Source organism: Hyla sarda, chromosome 4 (assembly GCF_029499605.1).
Source record: "Hyla sarda isolate aHylSar1 chromosome 4, aHylSar1.hap1, whole genome shotgun sequence".
Taxonomy (NCBI): domain Eukaryota; kingdom Metazoa; phylum Chordata; class Amphibia; order Anura; family Hylidae; genus Hyla; species Hyla sarda.
The window spans coordinates 170,993,499-171,008,261 of NC_079192.1; the positions used below are offsets into that span (position 1 = coordinate 170,993,499).

The 14,763-nt window shown below is 43.1% G+C and overlaps 1 protein-coding gene and 1 non-coding gene across 13 annotated transcripts in view; both read left to right on the plus strand.

Annotated features, from left to right (window-relative positions):
• Positions 1 to 14,763, plus strand: part of LINGO1 (leucine rich repeat and Ig domain containing 1) — a 490,648-nt gene that overhangs the window by 228,064 nt on the left and 247,821 nt on the right. The window lies entirely within an intron of this gene.
• Positions 10,722 to 10,914, plus strand: LOC130267818 (U2 spliceosomal RNA). Its single transcript, XR_008843295.1, has one exon. It is a non-coding gene; the product is annotated as a U2 spliceosomal RNA (small nuclear RNA).

Here is a 14,763-nt window from a genome sequence, read left to right on the forward strand (position 1 = left end):
TGAAGTGCATGTAAAGTTTCCTTCCCATTGTTAGGATGTCTTGCAGATGGGGGGGGGGGACACTTCAGGAACTGCTTGACAACCAGATTGAGTGTGTGCCATGCGGGGCGCATGTCTCAGGCTTCCTTGTCGCAGTGCAGACAAAATGTTCTTCCCGTAGTCAGTTACAATGGTTCCCATTTCCAGTTTTCGTGGCGTAAGCCATGATTCGATTTCTTGATGAATGACTTTTAGCAGTTGCTCCCCTGTGCGACTCCGTTCACCAATGCAAACCATGTAAAGAACAGCATGACACCGCCATGCCCTGCACACATGGTATGCTGGAGGTGCACTGACACTTGTCCGTGCAGTGGAGGCTGAGGACACGTTGGAGGATGAGGAGGCGGAGTTGCACACTGCCACAGGACCAGCGGCCTGAGAGCGTGGAGGCGGAAGTGGCTTTACCTGTCCAAGTTGCTGTTGTGGCTTTGCAGGATCCACATTCACCCAGTGGGCCATAAAGGACATGTATTGTCCCTGACTGTAGTTACAGCTCCACACGTCGGCACTGCCGTGCACTTTGGTACACACCAAAAGGCTCAAGAACTTGCCCACCTTCTGTTCCACAAATTTGTGCAGGGATGGTACTGCCTTCTTCGCAAAGAAATGACGGCTTGGGATTCTCCACCTTGGCTCAGCACAAGCCATCAGTTCTACTGCAGCAACAGCAACTTGGACGGGAGCACCTAAAGCTTCTGCGCCATTTGGATGAGTGGGTGCATACTGTTGTCTCTTGGTCATGGCTTCGTTGATGGATTGCAGGTGGAATGACTGATTTGAAGTAAGAGGAGCAGGAACATCTGGAACGACAGAAGATAGGTATGACACACAGCTCCCTTCGGCTGAGGTGGTGGAGCTTTGGCTGTCTGAAACAGGCGGCCCCTGGGTGATGCAGCAGGCTGGACCACCTCATCGGAGCCATGGTTCTCACTGGCCATTTTATGGTGACGCTGCATATGTTGATGCAGGGTCGTTGTGCCAACATTGGGACACTGGCCATGCAACCATCTGGAGGTCCACAGTTTTGGGACCACTATGTTAAAGTAGAATATGTCACGAAAAAACAATCTCGGAATCAGAATGATAACTAAAAGCATTCCAGAATTATTAATGTTTAAAGTGACAGTGGTCAGATGTGCAAAAAATGGCCGGATCCTGAGGGGTAAAATGGCTGGGTCCTTAAGGGGTTAAGGAAGCAATTCACGCAATTAAATCGCGGAGATATTCAGATTCATTGCAAATCAAATGTTTCCTGAAATTCGTAATGAATTCGGATTTGTCAGATTCGATTCTCTCATCCTTAGTGGCCACCAAGGGTGTCAGAGTGGTAAGAAGCAATTTATGTAATAAAAATGCACTACACTTAAATTTCTTTGTATAAACAATGAACAATGTTATAGGTGTTGGACTCCAGTGGATTCTTCATGGTGTAACACAGAGCTGTTATATTAATGATTGCCTATTCAATAGTTGTCATGCCAGCTTTGGGCATCAACAAAGCCTGCGCCACCATTTGGTGTCACCAAGCATGACCCACACTACCAATCCCTTCACTGACTACTTGTTAACAAGGACATTTAAGGCTATTCACAACCTGTCCCCTGTATAAGGGGTACATTTCGGGCATCTGCCACCAGGACCACCCCGCTATGACCCACGCTCAGCTCCTGAGCATGCGTCATAGAAGGGGAGCAAAAGGGGATCCTCAAGGTTAAAAGGCTCTGTATCACACCTTTCCCCTTGCTCACATTGTGTGAGCTTTCGTCAACGGAGAGTGGGCGTTCCCCAACAGGCGCAACATCACTGAAGCCTGTGAGAGCTGTGCCTCGCCATGCCCTGCACACACTTCGTGAATTTGGTCTCCTGCCAGGCCTGGAGGAGACTAAACTAACTTTTTGACTTGTGGCAGGGAACAGAACAGAGCCACCTAGTGGACGTTTTTTCAATCAGATTATAAACATATAAAGGTTGAAACTTATAACAGCAAGTAAATAGCAAAGTGTCTTATAATTACATAAGGAACAAATGATTAAAAGTTTAGTTTGATGACAGGTACTATTGTTAAAACTAACTTTTGGCATGTTGTACAGACGTAATGGGGCTGGGGAGGTGGATTTGCAGCACACTGTTGGGGAATTCAATGCAGTCACAGCACCACCTTCCATTCCCTAGCTGGTAGCAGCATTGGCCGGTTTAAGAGGTGGGTTGGTAACGTCACTGTAGCCATTGATGCTGTGCAGTGCCTCGAGGGTCATGGTGTATGCGGGTGACTCTGTTGCCGTACTGAGCTGGCATAAGATGTAGTGTGGAGTGGACTTTGGTGACTATTATATTTATTCTCCTTAATGGCATGGGCTTCAGGCACCCTCTCCTGGCTCTTTCTCCTCCCCCTCTGATCCTGCTTGAACCTCTCTTCCTCGAGCCCTCTTGCTTCCCTATGAAGGTTGCCATTGTTACTAGCACCATCTCGAAGTGACATCAGTGACTTCTGATTGCAGGGAGGGTATCCAACCACTGCTGCCATCCGTGCCCAGGATAAACTTTGGAAATATTAGGAAAATTTACTCTTGGGACTTAGTGTGCCTCGGAAATGCTATTGGTAATGTTCACCAACCTGTGGCCTTTAGCTTTCAGGACATGATTTGAGTTGCAGTTTTGCAATAGCTGAAGAGACACAGGTTGGAAAACACAGATTGGGAATAAAATGGTTTGCGCTTTCTGTAGATTGGGGTCTACAGGATCTACCAAATCAATGGATGCCTGTTTTAAAGGGGTACTCCACCCCTAGACATCTTATCCCCTATCCAAAGGGGACCCCCGCAATATAGCATTCAGCACCCACCTGTACCTGCTTCCGGCAGCGCTGGAGGTTCTGGCTCCCGACCATGGGAACGGAAGATCATGACGTCACGACTTCGCCCCTGTGTGACATCACGCCCCGCCCCCTCAATGCAAGTCTATGGGAGGGGGCTTGCATTGAGGGGGCAGAGCGTGACATCACACTGGGGCGGAGCCGTGACGTCACAATCCTCCGGCCCTGTGATCGACAGTAATCAGACCCGGAGCGAACACACTCCAGGGACTGATTTTAACGGGGTGCGGCATGCAAGATCACGGGGGTCCCCAGCGGCGGGGATAAGATGTCTAAGCGCCGGAGTACCCCTTTAATTCATTTCTGAGAGCAACACGTATCCCTGTATATTGTCTTACCCTTTTACTAGATCACCGCCCTTGTAGATGCTCCCATAGAGCACATAAATAGTTTTGTAAAGCAGAATAGTGGCATGCATCCACCTGCAGTCCCCATCAAGATAAGCAGTTCTGGCTAATAAACTAGTATGACTACAGACTGCATCATCTGACAGTCAAACCTCTGCTACATCTCTACAGGCAGAGCACCCTTTCTGTGAATTTGTTTTATATATTTCAATAATATTAAAATATATAATTGCCCAAGCCGGGCCTCCACCTCCATAGATCATTAAATGTATAATTAAAATATATAATTGGCCAAGCCCCAACCTTTAGGCAATTATATCTCTTTATTATATCTGTGGAGTTGGGGGGCCTGAGCTGAGGCAAATATATGTGTGTGTGTGTGTGAATTATGTATTTTAATACTGTTAGTTAGGTTGGCATAATGGTGCAATGAGGTGGGGCTGATATGAAATAAATTCCAAGTCTGGATTTTATCCCCAGTTTGGCCCTGTGGCTAGGTAGTTGGCTGCAGAAGTGACTCATTGTGCATCATGGGCGACCTGTGTTTTTGCCATCCAGCATCCATCGGAAGGAATTGTTTAAAGGTAGGATTGGAATGATTCTCAGTAAGAAGTAAGAGTTTCTTACATGTTTTAAGGGGGATTCTTACATCTCATGATTTGCATTAGGTCAATGGGCACTTTCTTCAGCACTCTAGTACAACGTTTAAAACATCACACTAAAGTGCAAGAAATTGCACCAAATATTACTTAGGCATATATCAGGGTTTCCCTAACCCCACCCTGTGTATGCTATGGGGCAATGCTCCAATTCTGCAACTTTAAATTTAATGGAGCATTCCACCATAGCATGCACAGGGTGGAGTTAAGGAGACCCTAATATATGCCCAAGTTTGGTGCCATATCTAGAGCTATAATGTGATGTTTTGAGAGTTCAGAAGAAAATCTTCTTGCTCCCTGTTTGTCATCTGGTAATTCCCCAGGGAATTACTTACCCACCACCCAATCCTCCTAACCCTCCCCACAAACCACTTACCCACTCACTCAGACTATGCAGGGCACCATGGAGGTTTATTGTACTTGTCCCTTGTTTTATGTTATCTATTAAAAGGGGTACTCTGGCGTTAAACTTGAATGAAATAAAAAATCTGCACTTACCTCCTACACCTCCCCCTGTGCCTCCGATATTGCTGCCCTGGATTCCGGTGCCCATTGTGGTCTTCTTCCTGGTTGACATGCCAGACTTCAGCTCAGTTATTTGAATGAAAGAAGGTAAAGCCAGGTTTTTTGTTATGACAGCAGCAACCTGAGCTCTTTTTTTTATAATTTTTTTTATAAAGTCTAATGCCGGAGTACCTCTTTAAACCGGCTGTTTTTAATGTAAAACTCTCTGGAATTAATGGTACTTTAAAATAAATAGTAAAATATAATAGTATAGATGTAACAGAACTGAGTTTGTAAGTTGGGAAAACACATCCATTTATTACTATGTGTTACATGTGGTTTCTCAAATTGCAGGTTAACTTGCTGAATTGTCTTACCTCTTCACTTCACTTAATAATTTTCAAGCTCCACAAACAATGCTAATACATGGAATAGCCCTTTAACCCCTTTAGGAGGAAGGGCGTACAGGTACACCCTTGTGTCCTGGTACTTAAGGACCGAGGGCGTACCTGTACGCCCTGGTCGCATCACCAGGGTGTGAAGCATGCTCACAAGCTGAGTACGCTTCATACACAGTAGTTCATGGTTGCTATCAGCAGCCAGGATCCACGGTTAGGCCAATCAGGCCAATGCCCAGCATTAACCCCTTAGATGTCGCAATAAAATTTGAGTGCAGCACCTAAAATTTGGGGTAACAGTGCCGGTTAGCTCAGCACAGCTGATCGGTATATCTGTGGTGAAATCACAGATCCCGATCAGCAGAGTGGGTGGTGGGAGGGCTCTTACCTGCCTCCTTGCTGTCCGATCAATGCTCTGAGGCACTGGCCAGCCATGGCAGGCTAGAGCAGCAGAGCACTGATAACACTGATCAATGCTGAACTAAAGCTCAGCATTGAACAGTGTATGCAATCGTAAGATTGCACCTTATAGCTACACATATTTGATCACTTCATATACCATAAGAAAAATGTATAAAATGCAATCAAAAAGTCCCATCAAAATAAAAATTTTACCTATTAAATACAGAGCATGGAGCAAAAATGAAAAAGGAAAATTTTAAGAATACTAATTTTGGTGCATGTAGTTATAATTTTTTTTTAAAGTAGTACAATAAAATAAAATCTACATAAATTGGGTATTCTTTGACCCTATGGACCTACAGAATAAAGATAAGGTGTAATTTTACCGAAAAGTGCACTGCGTAGAAACGGAAGCCCCAGTTTTTTCAATTTCACAAATTTTTTTTATGTTTCGCCTTAGATTTTGTTATGAAATGATTTATGTCTTTACAAAGTACATTTGGCGACGCAAAAAACAAGCCCTTATATGGGTCTGTAGGTGCAAAATTTAAAGCGTTATGATGTTTACAAGGGAAAAAACTAAGTGCAAAAACAAAAATTGGCCTGGTTCTTAAGAGGTTAAAGCTAAAGTTCATCTCTGCTACATCGCAATTTACACACCAGTTTGGATTGTGAAATGTGTGCCATGTAGTTTTAATGTGCATAAGAGGTTTTCTTAGTCTTTGTCACATATTTCCATATTACATTCATGGTAGATTTGTTCCTGGCGTGTTATTCATATTTTAGGTCAGTAGAAAGTGTCTCCTTTTGATCATTTTAGTCTACAATTACATTTGATAAAGTCTTATTCTCTATAGCCTAATGGGTAACCTCACAGAATTCTATTGATGAATGAACTCATGACTTGTAATTGTTCCAGAGTATAATAGTACAGTTTCTCTTAAAGTTTTATTTTAATCTGAAATTATAATTTTTTTTTCTATAAGAGAAAATATCCTGGCAGCTTCTATGGTAAATGGACCATACAAAACATAACATAACACATTGAATATGGCTTTAGTGTGAGATATTGAATGAAACTCATGTCATTTAGAATCAGATAGAAAAGGAATCTGAAGCATTACAAAAACAGCAAATTACAGTGCATTATGAACCTCTGGTGCAGTTTTATGTAGCAGTGTCCCCAAATGGGTTGTCGGCTACTGTGCTTCCATGTGTGTCTGCTACAGTTCAGTGTCTCCATATGGCCATGTTTACTTATGTTCTGTGCCAGGATTTACACACCTTAAGGGGGTATTCTCATCTTCCAAAGTTATCTCTATCCACAGGATGGGTGATAATAAGCAAATTCATGGGGGTCCGACTGCTGGAATAACTTGCTTGGAAATACCCCTTTCATCCTTACATTTATATAGGATTTCCATAGGAATGCATGGGGGTGGGGTATTTCATGTCCTTGCACATTATAAAAAAAATAAAAATCTGTGCAAAGTAATGAGCATACCACAGATTTTACAACCCGGAGCACGTTCTCCATTGGCACTGAGAAGCTTCTGATTAGCTCTATGGAATAACAATGGAGCTAATCCGAGTGCGATCTGTATGCCAATCTGTGGCTGAAATCCAAGGTTCAGCTGCAGATTTCTTGGAATATTTTCTGGAACTACAATGGATTTACCTAGAACAAATCCTGACAATGTGAATGTTCTCTAAGCATCTACTTTCATGAATGTGCCAGCTGTGGTGCACCACTATAAATACCAGGTTCTCTTTCACTGATATCAACAGTGCCCTTGTGATTGCTTTATGATTGGATGTTAGCTATAGTGCCCACATTAATACCAGCCACAGTTTTACCATGGCTGCCAGTATCAGCATTCTTTACCTGCCGCATACTCTCATGCTGCTTTCCTCCAATGACACACACAAGTTGTGAGCAGCCGGGGGTATAGAAATGTCTTAGAAATTGATAGATAATGGCTGTCTTCAACCTAAGTAATTATGCTACTTCATACACCTTTTCTGATAACTATAATTATTGCAGAAAGAGAGGATCAAGACATTGTCAACTGACGGCAATCCATCTATATTAGACGGCTATGAATGTTTTCTGACCAGCCTGGGCTCCTTGTATTACAAGTCCATGTACACCCTAAGAGCTAGTAATGTAACCCCCTCCTAGAGATTCTATTAATTTAAGTAGAGTGCATTGCTTGGTGAGAGATTAGCTATAAAATATGGTAAGGCATGCAATTTTTTAAATGAAAAAATAAAATGTATTAATAGGGTACCCTGAGGCACATCTCACATACACATTAATTGCAGTGACATTGCACAGGCAGTGAACACACTGAACAGCACACAGTCCTTCAGTAGAGCTTTGTATGTCAGCACTGTGCGTGAATAATTTGTCCAGCACTATGGGTAGAAAACTAAATCTTGTGTTTTTAAGTTTAAATTTAACAATTGATGCAAAGTTTTTAATATTAATGTGAAACGGCTGGTCTTAATCTTTCCTCACTAGATGTCCTCCATTTATAATCTGTTTCTGGCTTTGTATTTAAAGGGGTGGCAGAAAAAGTTTTAAATCAACTGGTGGCAGAAAGTTAAACATATTTGTAAATTACTTCTATTACAAAATCTTAATCCTTCCAGTACTTATTAGCTGCTGAATGCTACAGAGGAAATTCCTTTTTTTTTTGGAACACTGATGACATCACGAGCGCAGTGCTCTCTGCTGACATCTCTGTCCATTGTAGCAACCATGCATAGCAGATGTATGCTAAGGGCAGCATGGTGGCTCAGTGGTTAGCACTGCTGCCTTGCAGTGCTGGGGACTTGGGTTCAAATCCCACTAAGGACAACAATAAATAAAGCTTTATTATTATTATTATTATTATAATAACGTCAGCAGAGAGAACTGTGCTCGTGATGTCATCAGAGAGCATTCCAAAAAAAAAGGAATTTCCTCTGTAGTATTCAGCAGCTAATAAGTACAGGAAGGATTAAGATTTTTTAATAGAAGTAATTTACAAATATGTTTAACTTTCTGCCACCAGTTGATTTAAAAGAAAAAAGGTTTTCACCGGAGTACCCCTTTAATAATTGCAATTAAAAACCTGAACATGTGGACACACCCTAAAGGTGAGAATAATAATATACCATATTAATTGTTAGCAGTCTGAAAGGAGGTAAACAGCATTTTACGCCATTTATGATATTTTGGCGTTATCCCTTTTATTAGTTTCTGTCCACACTTGCTGCCCTTGTGCGGTTTCAGCACCTGTTTTGTATTTCTTCTTTGCCTCTTGCATTGACAATGGCTTGTGGGCCACTGTACACAGTGAAGGTACCAGACCCTACCCGTGTTGCTGGTCACCTGGAAACATGATTTCCTGTCTGTCACTTTCAGGAGGAGGGGTCTGATGTCAGTACAGGCCTACTAAGGGCTTGACACTGATGTTGACACTGATGACACTTATTGCAAAGAAAGTCCAAATAGAAGGGCATGTAAAGTGCAGCTAGGAATAAGAAGGAGATCATTAGTGAACACATGTAGTGCCAGAAGGACATGTGCATGTTGCAGAGCTGCCAGCGTGAGGCAAGCTGGTTAGCAGGTGGCAAGAGATAAAAGGGACATTGCCTCGTACAGGCTGAGAGAGTATCTGCTCCTGGGTGGACTGACCACAGGACAGAGTGGTTAGCTGTCCTGATGCCTATTGCAGGGCCTATCCTTCAAGCTTAACAGGACTAGTAGGGCAAAGTAGACAATCACTTCATCTTTTCCTGTGTATCAAGAGTTATTATTTTGTCCTGCAAATATTTAGCACCCTGTCATCAGAACGTTTATCCTGTTTCTGCTATTTATCTAATAGCAGATTTAATAAGATCCAAACCAAATAATCCAAACAGTGGCACCAATACCTTTAACCCACAAAACCACGAGATGGATATACTCACTCCAGGTAGGCAACCAGCTTTAACCATACTCAGCGGTGCTAGGACAATGCAAACAGTAGTAAGCAATTGAAAAACTGAAGAAAAGGACAGGTGTCTTGCACTTACCGCGTAAGACCTGGTTATCCGGCTCCCATCTCGGACTGCTCCTCCGGTAGGGATTTTAAGACAGCTTGGGGCGCTCAGAGGCGACTGCTGGCGGTTTCACGCATAGGAATGCACTTCGTCCGGCCTCTAAGAGCACCCCGAGATGGGAGCCGGATAACCAGGTCTTACACGGTGAGTGCAGGATGCCTGTACTTTTCTTCAGTTTTTCTAATGCAGATTTAATAAGGACTTGACTGTTGACTTGACATCTTCCTGCCTGTGGCTTTGGGGCCGCAACCCTGTGTTAAGCACCTGAGTTTAATCCAAGAAAGGTAGCCTCTCCTCCCATTCACATGCATGCTGCCAGAAACATCTGGAGGCAGCCTATCTCCCAAAAAACAAACAGATACTTCAGTTGAAATATACATCATACATGTTAGATGGCCAATCAGTTCCACCAGAATCAGCAGGTGTGGCTTACAAAGTGTATGGTGGCAAGCGTAAGTGATTTGGGCTCAAGTGATTCAAGCTCACAAAGTATTGATATCATCTTATTGCAACATCTTTTTTTGTCTGTTCTGGGGAGCCCTTTTTTACATGCCTGACTTGCTGTTCATATTGGAAACATGATGGGTGTAGAATGCTGTTTTTGTCCCCACAGCACTTTTCTGTCATGACCTCTACAGGATTCAAGACAGTATTCTACTCCATTCAGTCTTTTCAAGATCCCGTGGTTAGCAGCAATACTACAAGTGCAGTTTTGTGTGGAATATATTTGGATAGAGGATTCTTGCATGACCATATACAGTACTACACCATACATATTCTGGGAATCCAGAATCTGGGAATCTGTGAATCCAGCTAACCTTTCTAATAGTGTTGTACCTATGACAAGACCATCTCATGTAAGTAATATATATATAAGTATTTAGTTGTAGTGTCAACAGCGCAGCGTGCCATTATAAGACTGAATGTGCTGTCTACTCAGATAACAGTGTATATGATGGTACTCTATGTCTTTCCTTGTACAACACTCAAGTGTCTGGTTTTCCCTGCTCTCATCCTCTGAGTGCCTCTCACACTAGACACTGGTTGGCTCAAGAGGCAGATAATCCCAAGAGGTCTCTGGGAAATTGCTGCCTAATTGCTGCTCTCCACCCCTACTGATCAGGTAGTTAACCACTTCTTTGCTGAATGAAGGCCTTATATGCAGAAAATCTGTCAAATATTAATGCTTACTATATTGGAGATCTTTGTATTGCCAATCTACATGTGCTTTTTATTTTTTAGATGCTATACATGACCTTGCCATATACCTATATAAATGTTTGCCTATACAAGTATTTATAAAGTAGATCAAATGAAGCTCAATACAAAAAGACAGACAGATAATGGCAACTTTTACCATGTATTTTAATTCACAGAACTTATAAAGGCAACTTTTATCCAAATTAGAATCGCTTCTCGGCCTTTTGGCTAAGATCAAGTGTAGTATCTGTTCTTATCAGTGGTTTAGTCTCTGCCATACATGTAGGATGGATGCTGCATGGAGGAGCAGGTGTATCGGGGCATTCCAGGGCTGGTGCCACGTAACCAGCTCAACGGCTGTCCTGATGTGACCTGTTTCCTCCGGGTATCGCCATGAGGTAGAGGGGTTTAGAGCCGAGGTACTTCTGTGCCTCGGGGAGTGGTGACCTTGAGGTGCCGAAACTCACTGGGTGTTAACTCACTGAGGGAACACCCTGCACCATACTCTTCACCTTGGCATCCCGGCCTTCTGGCTAGGATCCAGGAAATTTTTATAGATCCGGCTGGATGACCAGGCAGTATATCTGCACTTATCCACTTATTTATTTTTTGTGTTTTGTTACTTTTACGTGTTGTTTTGTACACAGGATTGGCAGGATGCGGTAGCCCTTCTGGGTGTCTCTCCTGGCGGTCTAGGGGAGGTGTGTGTGGCCATTAGGTTCCTCACCTCCCTGCAACCCCTGGCCATCTTTGGCTTTGGTCAAGATGCCATCAGTATATGGCTCCTCGGCTGACACCTTGGTTAACGCCTAGGTTGAAGCCAGGTGCATTTTCGGCCCCTTAGTAGCTTTGGCGAAAAGGGGCATCGAACCTGGATCCTTGCAGGTGCCTTTTGGCCCGGAGGTGAAGGGTAGGTTTGTTGGGGGGCCTCTCACCATGCTCTAGGTGTGCTGAATGTCTGTGGAGGAAAACTAAGACTTCTTCAGTCTAACTGCACTATAAATTCATGCTTAAATCCTATTACTCCGCTCTTCATCTCGCCAAACAAACATATTTTACCTCCCTCACCTCCTCTCTGTCTAACAACCCAAAACGCCTTTTTGACACATTCAACTCTCTACTTCGGCCTAAAGTACAGACCCCAATCACTGATCTCTGTGCTGAAGACCTGGCCAAATACTTCAAAACTAAAATCGATGGCATTCGTGATGAAATCCTCTCCCAGTCCCCTAAAAGTTCTGATCCAATTCCCAGCCACATCTCCTCTTCATCACTCTCAGTTTTTGAGCCTGTAACGGAGGATGAGGTTTCCAGGCTCCTCTCCTCCGCCCGCCCCACTACCTGCTCTAGTGACCCCATGCCTTCACACCTCATCCAGTCTCTCTCTCCTGCTATCAGCTGTCACCTAACTAAAATCTTTAACCTCTCCCTCTCTTCTGGGGTCTTTCCCTCCTCTTTCAAACACTCTATCATAACCCCACTATTGAACAAACCATCTCTGGACCCATCTTGTGCAGCCAACTATCGACCCGTGTCAAATCTCCCCTTTATCTCCAAACTCCTCGAACGCTTGGTCTACTCCCGCCTTATCCGCTATCTCTCCGAGAACTCTCTCCTTGACCCCTTACAGTCTGGTTTCTCCCTTCACTCCACAGAAACGGCCCTAACCAAAGTCATTAACGATCGTCTGACAGCCAAATCAAATGGCAATTTCTCTTTAATGATTCTCTTGGACCTCTCTGCGGCTTTTGACACTGTGGATCACCAACTCCTCCTCAGTAGTCTCCGTTCCATTGGTCTCAAGGAATCTGCTCTCGCCCGGTTTTCCTCCTATCTCTCTGGCCGCTCCTTTAGCGTCTCGTTTTCTGGCTCTACTTCTTCTATTCCCCTTGCTGTCGGGGTTCCCCAGGGATCGGTCCTGGGTCCTCTACTCTTTTCACTCTACACATCCCCCATTGGAAAAACAATCAGTAGATTTGGTTTCCAGTACCACCTCTATGCTGATGACACCCAACTCTATACCTCTTCCTCCAACATCACCCCTGCACTCCTACAGAATACCAGTGACTGTCTCTCTGCTGTCTCAGACATCATGTCCTCTTTATATCTGAAACTAAATCTTTCGAAAACAGAACTTCTTATTTTTTCTCCATCAACTGATACTGTACCTAACCCTGACATTTCCATCTCGGTATGTGGTACTACCATAACTCCCGGGCAGCAGGCTCGCTGTCTTGGAGTTATACTTAACTCTGATCTGTCTTTCACTCCCCATATTCAGTCCCTTTCACATTCTTGTCACCTGCATCTCAAAAACATTTCCAGAATCCGCCCATTTCTCACTACTGAAACTGCTAAAACTTTCATTATTGCTTTGATTCACTCCCGCCTCGACTACTGTAACTCTTTACTAATAGTCCTTCCTTTCTCCAAACTCTCTCCTCTTCAGTCCATCCTTAATGCCGCAGCCAGACTCATCTTCCTCTCCAGCCGCTACACCGACGCCTCCTCCCTGTGCCAGTTACTACACTGGTTACCAATTCAGTCCAGAATACAGTACAAAATCCTCAGTCTCACACACAAAGCTCTCCACAATGCTGCACCTCCCTACATCTCCTCTCTCATCTCCGTCTACCATCCTACACGTTCTCTCCAATCTGCTAATGATCTCACACTAACATCTTCTATAATCCGAACTTCTCACTCCCGTCTCCAAGACTTCACTCGTGCTGCACCGGTTCTCTGGAATGCTATACCTCAACCCCTCAGACTCAACAACAACATCCATAGTTTCAAACGTGACCTGAAAACACATCTCTTCAGACAGGCCTTTAACATTCTTTAATTGGCCTCAACATATCATCAACATATCCCCACACCTCTTGTTTGAATAGTTATTGTGTAATATTATGTCTGATACTTGTCTTTGTTTGTACCCCATAATTGGAAGCGCTGCAGAATCTGTAGGCGCTATATAAATAATATTATTATTATTATTAGCGATAAACTGCATCCTTTGTGCACGTTTTTTTTTTAGTGTGACATGTTTGCACTTTTTCTTGCACTTTGGGTGATAGAGAGCACTTGCCTCGGCTCTTAAAAAAAAAAAAAAAATGTACCTCTAGATTGTTCACTTTTGTTTTTCCAAATGCTGTTGGCAATCCTATGGTTGTATATTAGTGGATCATACATACTGCACAATCCATGTGCACAACAATAGATATACTAGATTCCATGCATTTTTCTTGGAAGTTTGTCAGCAGAATACAGGCTGTTGTTTAATACAGTTTGCACTCTGCTAATAATAATAATTATAAATCTAATTTATTAATATAGTGTCACCATATTCCGCAGCAGACATAACAGAATTACGCAAGCAAGAGAAGTAATGACCCTGCTCGCAAGAGCTTACAATCTATGAAGAGGAAGGGTTTAGCCAAAAGGCAGAAAGTGTCTAGTTAGGCTTGCCTGGTCTGTTATTTGGGGGCAGGAATTCAAAGATATACACAGAGTATGAGTGAATGAGTACTCCTTGTGTATTTTACACAATTACATGCCAATATCTTTGAGACAGCGATTGCTCAACCCCTTCTTTACATTTCTCTGGAGAAGAAGAGGTCAGCATAGCTATTGGTTATGTCCCCTCTTGTTCTTAGCTAACATTATAAGGCTTTAAAGACATTAAAGTCTCATAATTGTCTGTACTAAATATAAGTGCATTACATAGCGCCTGTCAGTAAGAGGCAAACAAACTAGAAGGAACTGCTGTATATCAAAGCATAGCTTAAAAATACTAGTCTGCAGAGTTTTGCATAGTGTAGCATTTCTGTTTGTTTTCTTTCTCTCATCTAAATGCACCTAAAACTTTTTCCCTTATTGGTTTATATGAAGATAGCTTTTAATACCGCTCTTGATCCCATTATGGCTAAGTTATGCAGACTTCACCTTTCTACAAACATCATTGTTGTTTAGTAACTTTGCCCTAGGCTTGAGGTAAAATGTTACAGCAGAGAATATGTTCTGATAGTAAGAGGATAGCACAGATTGGGTTTTGTGAGAGTTCACCCCTGCAGTATGCATGAAAGCTAGAGGTGCCGCTCTGGATTAGAGAAAGCGGTGATATATCCGCTCGTAATTCCTGTTCGGAGTGTAAAATGCCTTGTCAGCTAATTAGTGATAACACGGCAGCCTACTGTTACCCAGCACACAGGAAAGTGACAGCCCATTGAAAATGAAGGAGAAGAGCTACA